Source organism: Lissotriton vulgaris, chromosome 2_1 (genome assembly GCF_964263255.1).
Source record: "Lissotriton vulgaris chromosome 2_1, aLisVul1.2, whole genome shotgun sequence".
NCBI classification, from domain to species: domain Eukaryota; kingdom Metazoa; phylum Chordata; class Amphibia; order Caudata; family Salamandridae; genus Lissotriton; species Lissotriton vulgaris.
The window spans coordinates 63,596,189-63,610,053 of NC_141687.1; positions in this window are offsets into that span (position 1 = coordinate 63,596,189).

Here is a 13,865-nt window from a genome sequence, read left to right on the forward strand (position 1 = left end):
TATACCGACAGCAGACAGTTCAAACCCTCAGACAGCTCACTCACGCTGTATACTACTGCGCCTCGAGCCCATCTGTGTACTCGCACCTTCCCTCGGAGCTATCGCGTTACCCAGGCCTCTCCGTGTTTAGCGCACACTGTCCGTGATTTATTTTTAATCTCCATTCAGGGACATGTAGTCCTGTTACAGTTAATCCCATTATAAAACCCAGATGTTAAACTCCAGAATCCCCCCAAAAAACTGAACGTTCCACCATGGACCGAGAAACTTGAAAGTTTGTACTCTTAAGTACCCAAGCGACTAATCAAACGCTGTATTATTCTACAATGCAACTTACTCCAAAACCATTCTAAACACAAAACTCAGAACATAATCTGTGTATAGGCTTTTTTTTGCTTGTTATAAGACACCGTCAGGTCTAATCATACCAGTACAAGCCATTATCACAAGTGACTTGTAAAATGAGTTCACTTGTGTGCTCTATAGTCAAAGTTGGTCAATTAATGCGTCAACCGTTAGTTCCCTCCCTCGCTTTTTTTTACACTGCTTGTCCCGAAAATCCCCAGAGAGGCATCTCAATATGTTGAGCATATAGCAACACGAATAAGTGATTCTTTAATTGCGGTCAGTGACATTTACAGTAAACATGGTTTGTGTATTACGTTTTCTTTTTAAACGTGCAGTAGCAGTTCGTGGTTGTATATGGGAACGGTGGTTTTACATTACCAGTGTCGGCAATAGCACACAAAAGACAGGGTATAAACACATGCACAATTCAGCTTGGACCAGCTATTGGCTGCGGGATTCTAAGGCAGCTCGCCCACAAAGTAACCGTGGATGCCGCTTACTTTACATTACATCAGACACCGAAGCCAGACAATGGAAACAGAAAGCTGGGCTCTGGCTGCTCTCGGAGGGGGAGGGTCGGATTTTACTCTACAGCGGTGCTATTCCGCTTTCCTTGTAGCTCTTTGTACCCGCGTCCCCGCGAGGGCACAATACAGCGTTTCGGTCTGGCCACTCTCTTTGAAAACCACTGGACAAGAAAACCTTTCTTCACTCAAGTGCTGACTTCCGAAAACTGTCGTCTGCAGCCCGAGGGAGGGAAGCTTACCACGGGGCCGAGCCTGTAAGCTCTGAGACCAGCAGGCACCGATAGAGAGAGGCGCAGGAGAACTTTGAGAAAGGGCGCACAATAGTCTGGAAGAACACGAAAAGCAAGAGGCAACTGTAATTATTATTAGAGAAAAAAGAAAAATGCAATACAGAATCAAATGTTTTAAAACAAGGACTTTCACTACTGTATATTTAGATCGCTGCACGGTGACAGAAAACAAGCTAAGTCTAGGTCATTTGTGTACCAGAATTAACAAGACGGCACTGCGGAGCTTCTCAAGTAAGCTACTGCCCGGCCGCCATCTTCAGAGAAATGACCAAAGCAAACAAAAAAAATAATAATAATAAACCACCGCCCACCTCCGCATGACGTTTTAAAAGGGGCGGAGAGGGAAAAAATCGCCGGAACGCCCACGAATCGCCTCGGACAATGACGGACAGATCTCTCTTCCAATGGCTAGCCTCCATTTATGGAGCTAGCCAATGGAAGAGAGAGGCGGGACAAAGCCACATACTGTTCTAACATAAGATTTCGCCTGCGTGAACGCTGCTGCACAGCGGACGCCAGGCGAAACCTAAAAAACGGCTGTCTTTTTACTTCACATACTCTGCGATGTTCCCTGGACCAACATGGTCACTTTACAGTTGATGATGACTAAACACTCCATATTTTCAAATGAAAAAACTCTCAGAAGTATCAGTACAACATTCCTGCTGCATGTTGTTTTAACTACAAGAAAACGCTGCACCTAAGTTAAAAGCAAACCGATACAGCATTCGCTCTAATAAGGGGCGAAATTCACAGCAGAGGCCTCTTAGAATCGCCCAAATATCAGCAGCTATAATTAACTACGTCACTTCTTTATGAGACTTATAAAGATATGCCCGGTGGCTGATCTCCCTACAAAGTGGACACTCCCTGCGCCCCGGGCCATCCCTGAGCCCCCCAACACATACTGTTGTGTCCCTGCCTCACCATGGTTCAGATGGGAACCCATACATTTGACCCACACCTCTACAGAGCCTCTACACAGGTTGGTGAGTACCTAGTTGTATTATTTATTTATTATTATTATTTTTTATTTTATTTGTAAACAATGTATATTATTTAGTGTGCTCTGACAACCTTACAGTACCCCTAAACTGTGTAAAATGTTTCTATGGTTGTAAAATATATGGTTACCTCTGCACGAAGCCTACTAGCGCCTCTATTTTATGCACCTTAAATACACTCACCTGCAGCCTCTTTGTCAGCCCCAACAGCACCACCCCTATGAACATTAAATGCCTACACACAGCTTTAAAGTCAATGCTACAAAAACACCATTATTCATTTTACTAGCAGCCCGTCCCGACCTCGTCCGGGAGCAATCAGGCTTCCCCGACTTCCGCCCGCCCGACATTGTCCAGAAGCCCGGGCCCCCGCCCAGTCCGTCCCCTGCCTGCCCCGACATTGTCCGTGGGTCCCCTTACCTCAGCCGCCGCTCCTCCCCCGCGCTCCTCAGTTTACCGGTCTGCCGCTCCTCGCTCCTTACCGCCGCTGGTCACCGCTCCTCCGGCCTGTCCGCTGCTTATCACGTCACCGCTCCTCCCCCACGCCATGTCCGCCGCTCCTCGTCGCGCTTCTGGACGCCGCTCCTCCCCGCGCTCCTGACGTGAGCGCGCACGTCGCGGCCGGCGCTACTTCGGAGGGACAACTTTTTTTTTAATGTACATTTTTTAAATAACTTTTTAAAAAAAATTTATATAGCCTATAACCATCTGCACACCCTACCGATTACAACGGTGTATCGGGTGTGTGGATTGGCGCTGTGGTTCCCGAGTTTACCCGCCTCAAAGCCTCAAAGTTCTTTCTTTATTATAGTAGTATAGATATACCAGCCCAATATGTTTTAAACCCCATTTAAAACTTAAGTTGCAAGCATTTACACCCTCATAGCCTCTAGCATTACCCACATTAAGGGGGTCATTAGGATCGCGGACGGACTTGAGTCCGTCCGCGACCCCAGAGCATGAGGGAACGTCCGCATGGGCTGCGGCGTTCCCTCTGTGCAGATTAGGATGTGACCGCCAGGGTGGCGGTCACATCCTCTATTTTTAACATTGCTGCGGGTGGAGCTTCAAGCTGCACCCGCAGCAATGTTAAAAATGCACGCACAGCATTTGCGTGCACAAAGCGGCAGGCACCGCGCGGTGCCTGCTGCATTGTGCACGCAAATGCAGGGGGGTACCATAGGTACCCCCCATGTGCACCCACTACACCTAGGGGGCCCGCAATGGGCCCCTGCAGTGCAGTTACACATGCTTTTCCACGGCGGAAAAGCCGCCGCGGAAAAGCATGTTTCCATGCACATCCTAATCTGGCTGAAGGTGTCTAAGAGACACCTTCACCATTTTAGTGCTTTTCCGCCGCGGTTGTAAGCCAGCCGCGGCGGAAAAGCTGCGGACCTAAACCATGACCCACCAGCCATCCTAATGTGGCGGTGGGTCCTGGTGGGTCCGCAGAGGATTTTCCGCATCCTCCGGGCCGGCGGTGGCTTCCGCCGGCCCGGAGGATGCGGAAAATCCTCCATCCTAATGACCCCCTAAATGTACCCCATCATGGTAAAATGTTTCTATAACCTGCATAATCTAAAGGTTACAACCCTGCGCCACAACCAATACCAGCCTTTATTCAGTTTAAATACAGCAGTTCTGTTGCACTTTGCACCTTTTAAAAAAACTTAGAATGACAACGTTTCACCTCCAATCTTATTCACATTACGCACCAGATCACCACTTTTTAAACATTATTTAAAACACTATAAACACATTCCTACATAGCGCTAAACCCCTTTTAAAATGCAACTGTGTTCACATTAAATGCATACCCCCTATACTTTAAATAAAACCTTACGACCCTAAACATGCAACATTGTGCCACCCCTATTTTATTTACCTTCATCAGTGTGTAGCAGGCGGTGTTAATCTGTGATAAGTTGCTTTGATACATTGCAGCCTTAAGTTTCTGATGCAGGTCTGCGCAGCAAACAGTTCATGTACGTCGTTCCAAAAGGGTTTTTTTCAATGGCTATTTCTGCTGCCTGCTAAAGTGTGCTTTTTAGGTCTCACCTGACCCAGCGCATGCGCTGTCTGGCGAGACTTTTAGTAAGGGCTTCAAAAAATGCTACCATGACCAGTCTACAGCTTGTGTGCATGTGCGCGAGCACACGCTTACGAGCAGAGGCGCCATATGGCTTTTCTCGTCATGCTCATTAAGCGCATCACTCGCCGCGCTTGATCGCGATCACTTTCACGGCTGCGTGGATGGTGTTACTTTTATGGCCGCGCGGCCAATGCTTGTTGTTTGTAGGGTTTCCATTTGTGTTCCTTGTTAGTAACCAGCTGGCTTTCTGTTTCCTTTCTTACTAGTTTTTTTTTAGAACCATTTAGATTCATTTTCATGTAATTCGAGACAGTTTATTCATAGTTACGGGTAGCACTTTTATCAGAGTATAGCGCCACGTGGCACATTAGCTCACTGGGGAAAACAATCCCATAACCGACAGCTAAAGAGGATGACTTTGTGCCTCTAACCGTGCCCTCCTCCTCCTGCTCTGCCTTTCAACTCCTGCTCTCCCGTCCTCCTACATGCCTCTCTCCATCTTCTAACTCCCCTTGCCATTACTGCCTTCCCCATCCACTGCTGTCTCTCTTCCCCTACTTTCTGATCCCTGTTGCTCTCCCTTGCTTTTCCTTCCTTTCCCTTGCCTTCAGTCAAGCCCCTTCCCTTACTTAGTCTGTACCAGATCATTTATTTCGTACAAAACGTGCATACACTCTGAGGAGCTTCATGGCACTGGAACCAAAAAGTAAATGGAGAAAAGGTTAGTGAGGATCAGCACTGTTACAAGAAACATGCTTATCAGCGTCCTACCCCCTGATACCCGAGTACCCCTCCCCCATCCTAGCAGCACTCTGTTCCCTTCTTCTACATTTCTCTCCCTCCTGCCCTCATTCGCTGCCTGCCCTCTCCCTTACTTTCTGTACTCTCCATCGCTCTCTACGCCAGGTTTACTGTTGGTGCTGTACTATGTTAAACAAACAAGAAAGCATTGTATAGCGCCAACCCTACAGCAGTGCCTCTTGTATTCTGGGGCTGGGGAGGGTCACATTTTGTGGGTGGTTGAGTAAATTATGCGGCGCCATGCGGGACCTTCTGTAAAGGTATTACTTCATTATTTTACCATTATTTAACTTGTTAACACTGCCTGGTCATTGTTTACACCTCATTAGCACCGGTTTCCTTTCCAAGTACAGCAATAAGCAACAGAAAGGATACCAGTCAACCCCGCAAAGGGTCTTCCACTGCGCGGTAACACGTCACTATGATTTAGAAAGTTTTGAACCAGTTGAGCTGGAAACAGAATGTGTTTTTGTTCAAATCTGCATATTATGCAGCAGATGACAGATTATGTCACAAGTCCTTAATTATGCAAAAAGCGCTGTGGCCGCACAATCGCATATTTGCAGCGGCCCTGGCTACAGTCGCATGCTGCGATGGCTCAAATAATTTCAATTCAGTATGCTTCTGTTTAAGGGAAGGCAGTGGGGATCTGCTGCAGACAAATACCTTTTACTGCAAATATCTACATGAGGACAAGCAGCAAGGCAGGGCAGGCAATTAGGTGATTCCCTCTGTGTCCAAACCTAGGACCTCATATGTTCTCTTTCCATATATTAGTTAGGGCTTGGTCTTGGATGCATCATTGTACTTTGTTTTATTGTTTTTAGCCATGCTGCACAGCAACCATGCTGCTATACAGCATAGCTTCAAATCATTGCCAAGGTTGGCAATGCCCATGCTGTACAAGATAAACAAAAGGCAGTGGCAGAGGCAATAGTCTGCAAGGCGTAACCTATTGGCTTTTTCAATGCGTGTTAGGTCTTGGCACAACACCCCTGTGATTCTGAGCAAATCAGTTAATCTTCCCATCCGTCAAAAAAGGTAAACATATGCAGATCCCATTACATAAAGCAATCAAATCAAGCATTGGCATAGCCAATAGGTCTCGCTTTCGGGACCTTATAAGTAGGTAGTTTTGCAGCACAATATCCTTTGTGCAACAACATCAGTTGTTGCATGGTTAAACCTTGTGCCTTATAAGTGTTTAGCCATGCAACAGTTGATGTTGTTGCACCAACGATATTGTGCTGCATAGCTAAATACTTATAAGGTCCCAAAAGCGAGACCTATTGGCAATGCCAATGCTTGTTATACTTGTCCTGGCATGCTATTTAGGTCACAACCCTTTATGGAGGGGAGGAACCAGATAGTGTGGTCCCTTGGTGGGAACATTTTCTGACCGATGTACAGCTTATGCTAGATGCCACTTTAACATTTGACCTCTGTTAATTAAACCTACCGCCTGTCGTGGAAAGAGCTGGGTAACCACCTGTGTTTAGGAATCATTCTCCTGGGAAGGACGGCTCCGGCTGAAGTTTGGGGACATGACAAATTACCAGGGTACATTTTCTGATCAGGGCCTTGTTTGTTAGATACGCCCATTAGCATTTTGACAGCTTCTTGTTAAACCTATTGCGTGTCTTAGGAAGAGCTGAGTAATCAGCTGTGCTTGGTACTCATTCTCCTGGGAAGCTTGGGACTGGTTGATTCGTTTTAGGTCTCGGCCTGGTGTTGGAGCGCGTATGAGCTCCTCGCCTGTGAGAGCTATAGTAAACCGTTTGTAGAAGGGGACTTTAATCCACACCACTCTGTCACAACCTTTTTCCATTGGCTTAGGTAGTGATCAGTGTTCTCAGAAAGCTGCACGCACATCTCTCACTCAGAGCGCGCAGTGTCCTATTTAAAGCCCGCACACAGCAGAACCCTCGAAGCATTCGCATCGCCGGGAGTGGCAGGAGGTATGTTTGCCTTGCTTTTTTTATGGCAGCCTGTGCACACATTTAACAGTAAAAAGCTCGTGCACTTGCTGCATTTCATTTCCTAATGGGGCTCGGCTGGGGGCTGATTCTGGGCCATTGTGAACAAATTTCTGTTAATTGCAGCGCATGACAGTGCTGCGATTAACAGGAATACTTTCACGAAGGCCCACAATCAGCCGGCAGCCGCACACCATTAATAAATGAAATGTAGCAAGTCCAAAACCACGACGTGTGCTTTACACCTCTTGCTTTTGGACTTGATGCATGTTTTTTGTTAGTGGAGCGCGGCTGCGGGCTGATTGTGAGCTTTTATGAAAATATTCCTGTTAATTGCAGCACATGATGGTGCTGCAATTAACAGAAATACTTTCACAAAGGCCTTCATTTAGCCCTTAGTCGCGCCCCAAGAAGACCTGAAAGGAAAAAAAAAGAAAAAAAAGGATGATCTTAATGACACTGGGTACGAAAATTAAATAATTGTGCTTGATGTTGAGCTACATATCATAAATAACACTGCAGTCCATTAAGTCATCCATTTATTGATCTGTACATGTATCCATAGAAAATCACATCGCCAACCACTATGCGGTGGTGTTGTGCACTTAAGGGCAGCGGTCCCATGTCCTTGTGCTGCGGTTTATGCTTCTATAGTCCCTCAGCAGATGCCTTAATCCTCATTGAGGGATCTCTTGACAAATCCCAAATGTCATGATGCCTAGAGTGGTGGGAGGTCCTTTTCATTTGTCACTGCCAAATTCTGTAATTCGCCACAAATGCTGATCTCCGTTTGACGCAAAAACATTTTATTTTTTGCAGATTTCTAAAGTCATTGTTCTTACACACCACTATTTAGAATCCTTCAAACTGGTGCAGCTGTTTTTAAGTGGTTCATTAACAGCAAACTAATTCACTCATTCATTCGGTCGCCCATTTTAATCATACAACACTTGCGCAGTTAATGAATTTGTTTTGGGAGTTTGATGCCATTTATATAGTTCAACTATGAAACTGAAAAACGAGTAACTGATAACTAATGTATTGGCATCGTAACGTAAACAAGCATTGGCAAACACCAATAAGTCTCCTTTCAAAGCAGATCTGCATCAGGAAACAAGCATTGGAAATACAATAGGTCTCGCATTAGAAAAGTTGGAGCTATTGGTCTTGTAAATGACACATATTTTATTTATGTGTTGGTTTTTAAAATAGCTAAATTGATAGTTTTGTCATTTACAATGCCAATAGTTATAACTTTTGCAAATGTGACAACTATAGCATTTGTAATGGAATATGTTTTATTTACGTGACTTAAATGTATTCATATTACAAATAACAATGGCCTTTTTTTATAATTAATACTTAAATAAAAAGTTATTGTAATTTATAATGGCAATAGCTTAAACTTTTGTAAATACCTTTTGTGAAGATTATGTTCAGTGTATTTTATTGTGACGAAAATCCAAGAACAGAAGTGAAATATTAACATCTTTTTGTGAAATTTGTAATAAACCTTGAAACATTGAGAGAACATATTTGAACCAGTTGTTGTTGAATGGTTGCACAGACTGATGCTCTGGTGGCGCTGAGTGATGTTGTGGTGGCGACGAGTGATGCTCTGGCGTTCAGTGATGCTGTGGTAGTGCATAGTGATGTTGTGGTGCCCCTGAGTGATGCTGTGGTGGTGCTGAGTGATGCTGTGGTGGTGCTGAGTGATGCTGTGGTGGTGCTGAGTGATGCTGTGGTCATGCGATAGACAGATAGATAGAGTGAGTGTGATAGATAGAGTGAGGGTGATTGATAGAGAGAGGGAGAGCGATAGATAGAGGGAGGGCGAAAGATAGAGTAAGGGCAATAGATAGATAGATAGATAGATAGATTGAGTGAGGGCGATAGAGGTGTAGAGAGAGGTAGAGAGGGGTATATAGAGAGAGAGGGGAATGTAGAGAGAGAGGGGTATGTAGAGAGAGAGAGGTGTAGAGAGAGAGAGGTGTAGAGAGAGAGAGGGGTGTAGAGAGAGCGGTGTAGAGAGGGGTGTAAGAGTGGTGTAGAGAGAGGGGTGTAGAGAGAGGGGTGTAGAGAGAGGGGTGTAGAGAGAGGGGTGTAGAGAGAGGTGTGTAGAGAGAGGTGTGTAGAGAGTGGGGTGTAGAGAGGGGTGTAGAGAGAGGGGTGTAAGGGTGGTGTAGAGAGAGAGGGGTGTAGTGAGAGAGAGGTGTAGAGAGAGAGAGATGTAGAGAGAGAGGGGTGTAGAGAGAGGGGTGTAGAGAGAGGGGTGTAGAGAATGGGGTGTAGAGAGAGGGGTGTAAGCGTGGTGTAGAGAGAGAGGGGTGTAGTGAGAGAGAGGCGTAGAGAGAGAGAGGTGTAGAGAGACAGGGGTGTAGAGAGAGGGGTGTAGAGAGAGATCGGTGTAGAGAGAGGTGTGTAGAGAGAGGTGTGTAGAGAGAGGGGTGTAGAGAGAGGGGTGTAGAGAGAGGGGTGTAGAGAGGGATGTAGAGAGAGGGGTGTAAGTGTGGTGTAGAGAGAGAGGGGTGTAGTGAGAGAGGGGTGTAGAGAGAGAGGGGTGTAGTGAGAGGGGTGTAGAGAGAGAGAGGGGTGTAGAGATAGGGGTGTAGAGATAGGGGTGTAGAGAGAGAGAGGGGTGTAGAGAGAGTGGGGGTGTAGCGAGAGAGAGGGGTGTAGAGAGAGAGAGGGGTGCAGAGATAGTGGGGGTGTAGCGAGAGAGGGGGGTGTAGCGAGAGAGGGGAGTGTAGAGAGAGTGGGGGGTGTAGCGAGGGAGAGGGGTGTAGAGAGGGTGGGGGGTGTAGCGAGAGAGAGGGGTGTACAGAGAGGGGTGTAGAGAGGGCCACATCCTCTCCTTGATTTGAGAGATTTTGAATTCTGAGACTTTTGAGCATCCACACAGCAGCCCGGGAGGCCCAGTGATCGGACAAGGGGATTACCCAAACTCAGACCCTTGTTCTCCTAAGAGAATAGACCCAATGTGGTGCAGAATTCTTCTTCTGTCTTTATTAATTAGGGGTTGGAGGTAAAGCAGACTGCACGAGGTAAACAGTGAAGCTTTTACTACCATGGAAGCCCGTCCCCTCCCTCTTGTTCCCGCCTATAGACATTTGGGGTGCCTGGAGTGCTTTTATTTTGTTGTTAACACTCACCTGACAGGCCCTCCTGCAAAGCCCACAAATCTGTCAAGACAGTCAAGTGGGAGCCCTTCTCTGAGCAGCGACCCGGATACAGGCCAGAGCCTGGCAATTAGAACCATACCACGGGTACTTTCCCATTTGTGGGTGAAATAGCATAAATCATGGGTCATAATTCGCCTCGTGGTAATCTAATTACCGCCGTGGGTATTACCACTGCCAGCCGGGCGTTCTCATGAGGCCTTTCAAATAAGCATGGGCGGAAAATCCGTTTCGCTCGCGGATTTTGCGGATTTTCGGGAAATTCGCAATCCGCGAGATTTGCGAATCTCCCGCAAAATCCGCAAATCCGCGAGCAGCGGATTTTGCTCGCACTGCTCGCACTGTTCGCGTGAGTTTGCGGCTTCCCAGTACAACTTCGCGCCCCGCGAATAAGTGCTAAATTGCAGAAATACGATCTTAGCAAAACTGAAACTACTTACCAGGTTCAAAAGTTCAGGCTCATCATTAGTAGCCATTTCCTGTAGTGCTTCCTGAGGGGCCCCTCCAGAGTTCAGTTGCCAGTTGCAACTATTATGTGACCCTGCTCTGAACCTCAGAATAGTTACACATATGCCACAAAGGTCCTGAATTACAGCTAAGGGAGACAAGCAGGAGCCAGGCTGGAAGTTAAAATCCATTAATCAGCCCCTAATTCATTATTGTCAGTTGGGGCAGGGCAGGTGTTGTAACTAATTTTGCAACAATGAAAGCACTTAGCAAGTGCAAAAGATCACTAATCAGGGCGCACTAAGGAAGCAGGTGCCAGCTAAAAAAATATTCTGTGACACATTAATCAGCCCCAAATTAATTCAGGTCACTTGAGGCAGGGAAGGTGTGCTTTGCTTTGCCGAAAATAATGTACACTGGACAACCAGAGGGTGTGGTGATGAAACAGAGGGTGGCATGGGTGGGCCAGAGGGTGGCATGAGTAGTCAGAGAGTGGCAGTGGTGACAGAGAGTGGCAGTGATGAAGAAGAGTGTCCCAAACAGGCTGGACACGTAGAAACAACAAGTTCGCAAAACTTGCGACCCGACAGGTAAGTTCGCAAATTGCGAAATTGTAAAAACCCTCGCGAACTGGCAGAAACACGGGCGAACACACAAAAAAAAAATCCGCAAATTCGCGGGAATTCGCGGATTTTGCGGATTGCGAATTCGCAAATCCGCAAAATTCGCGAACGCGAGATTCGCAAAATTCGCCCATGCTTACTTTCAAAGTAAAAATCAAAAACTCCGGGAGTGTCTTACTGTGCACAAAGAAAAATGCTATTGATGCTGACAGACCATAGTTTACTGTTCAAACCCAAATCCTATAACTCATTTTATTGGAACCGATTTAACATGGAAAAATGTATACACGTAGTATATAAACGTATGGAAAAGAAAAATGATGTTGGGGGTGGGGAAGTGGCGGATTGCATATCATGTTGAGGGATGATTATTCACACCTCCCAGGAAGAATTAACACATGTTTAAGGACCTGGAATGAAATTTAAGATTTCGGTTTTTGCACAAGAAATAATCCCAGTTTTGCTAAGTGGAGGCAACATAGGTCTGGACTCCACATTTCTTACCTGATAGCAAAGACGTGATTTTAGTTCTGCTAGCTGTTGAGTTCCAGCAGGTTCCTGCTGCCATGAGAACAACTAAGAGGTCTTTTGGTTTCCAGAGATAGGTGGGCGCACTTCCTGAGTATCCGCAAAGTACTATTCAGAATGTTTTAATGAGTCTAGGCAATGAGGCGGGCAGTAGTACCTCTAAACCGCTCAAAACGTTGACCAGGAAAGTGATCAACTGAAACTATAGAAAAACAGCTATGCCCCTGCACTTAGACATTTATGTGATGATAGGTAGTGATTGTTATAGAAGTATTTCACAATTGACAGTTATTGTTTTTATACAAATCCAAACATGTAATACATCTTCGAGAAAGAGTTCATAATCCTGAGTGTGGGTAATATCAGTAGAAACACAGTTCGTTCTTAGTGTGGGTACTTCAGTTTATTGTTCCAATTCGTAAGCCAACACGTGTTTCATCGCAGGGAACAAGCTGCAAATCTTTAGGTCTTAGTGAGGAAAAACTTTGAAGACTAGAAAGATTCCGTAGAGATCTCTAGTCATTTGTCATTTAAAATTGGGTTGTTGAAGGTACACGGCTCTGTTCTATGTCCTCGTAGAAAATATTTACGGGATGATCAGTCAAAAGGAAACGCCCCGTCCGGGCGTTGCTCGAAAACTCCGGTAAAATCCAAATCGTTAAATGGGTATCTTGTTCTGCACCGTGAGTTGAGTATACCGGGAGGAGAAAAATGTTGCGAAGGAGGCGGGTGCGCCGTCTCGTCAACGTCGGCAAAAGTTTTTGTCAGTGTTAGTCTCCCTCTTTCAAGGTTCCCAGTTGCCGTGTTCCAGGTACGGACGGAAAAAATGCTATTGATGCTGACAGACCAAAGTTTACTGTTCAAACCCAAATCCTATAACTCATTTTATTGGAACCGATTTAACATGGGAAAATGTATACACGTAGCATACAAACGTATGGAAAAGAAAAATTATGTTGGGGGTGGAGAAGTGGCGGATTGCATATCATGTTGAGGGATGATTATTCACACCTCCCAGGAAGAATTAACACATGTTTAAGGACCTGGAATGAAATTTAAGATTTCGTTTTTTGCACAAGAAATAATCCCAGTTTTGCAAAGTGGAGGCAACATAGGTCTGGACTCCACATTTCTTACCTGATAGCAAAGACGTGATTTTAGTTGTGCTAGCTGTTGAGTTCCAGCAGGTTCCTGCTGCCATGAAGAGGCTGCAATGCGCTTTGGGAGCTCGAGCTTTTTTCCGCCTGAATAGTGAATGCAGTGGAGTATGTTAGCTGTGAATAATGAGATTTAAGGTACAGCCAGTAAAAGTCATCAGCTGTGCTAAATTAAACAAGCATTGCTAGCACTGTGCTGCTCGAAACGGGCGGTGTCGGAGTTTACTGCGTTTCAAATTTTGGACAGCAAAATGCCTGTTCATCTTATCCAAACTGTGCTAACATTTACCAGCATTGTTAGCAACACCGTGCTGTTCAGAAGGAAAAGGATGTGCCGAAGGAGGGAGGTGAACCACTGCTGTAGGGACGGTGTGAGAGCATGGGCGAGGGTTCTCTTGGTCATTATGCTAATCTTCATCTGCTTACTCTGGGGACACGCATGCCTGTCTTTATTGGGAGACCTAGGACAACACGAAGCCTAGGTAACCACTTTTAAGACCAAACAGAGAAACAATATTACCAACTCTGTATACCAAGTTGGTTGACATGATTACATTATTATTATTTTAGTTTTAAGTCGTGGAACTAACAAAGCCAGCCTTTGCTGTAAAGCTCATAGTTTACCTCGACATGTCGTTTCCTTATGCACCTATGTGGCCGTATGAAGCGATTGTGATATACTTTCCCTTTTGAAGGCAAGCGAATAGACTATAGCTACACTCAACGTTTTAAGAGTGCCAGATTGACAGGACGTTATAGTATCTGTACATTATCCCATTGCCTAGCTGACCAGTTATTTAGTGAACTGGGAGTGAGCAACTGTGAAAACTAAGAAAGCAGCGTTGGGAAGGGTGAACAGAAATGTTTTTCCCGTGTAATTTATTTGTTTGAGT